This window comes from Monopterus albus, unplaced genomic scaffold (genome assembly GCF_001952655.1).
Source record: "Monopterus albus unplaced genomic scaffold, M_albus_1.0 scaffold235.1, whole genome shotgun sequence".
Classification (NCBI taxonomy): Eukaryota; Metazoa; Chordata; class Actinopteri; order Synbranchiformes; family Synbranchidae; genus Monopterus; species Monopterus albus.
The window spans coordinates 204,502-205,143 of NW_018128115.1; positions in this window are offsets into that span (position 1 = coordinate 204,502).

Here is a 642-nt window from a genome sequence, read left to right on the forward strand (position 1 = left end):
CCTTGCTGGTACCCATCAGCTGCCTCAGGTGTCCCACGAGCCAACCAGGCTCAAAAGGACTCCTTCTTCAGCTGGACGGCATCCCTTACTTCCGGTGTCCACCACCAGGTTCGGGGATTGCCACCACAACAGGCACTGGAGGCCTTACGGCCACAGCTCTGAACGGCCGCACCGACAATGGAGGTGGAGAATATGGTCCACTCAGACTCCTGGAGGGGCGCGACAGTTACACCTGGCCAGTGATACACCAGAAATTCCCAGTACAGACGCACTCTGTTGAGCTGTGTAGAATTCCATCTCAAGAGGGTGAGAAAGGCAGTCCGTATTTGCTCAGAGTGCGTGAAATCTGAACCACACTGGTGATGACCCAGCCATCAGTGACACCATGGGGGCACTGTTTTGCAGTGCTGTGGAGGCTTCCCTCCCAGCATCTACACCGCATCTGTTGAGACAGGTAGTGGGTCTCAACACATTTGTTTTTGAGCAGTGGTCAGCTTATGTCACTCAGTATATTGACAATGAGCTGGAGGCACAACAAAAGAATGCAAAGGAGCTTTCTTCTTTGCAGGCACAGGTAGCTAAAGCACAGTTGAAGGAAATGCAAGACAAGGTCAATCAAACTAAGGTCACAACTAACCAAAT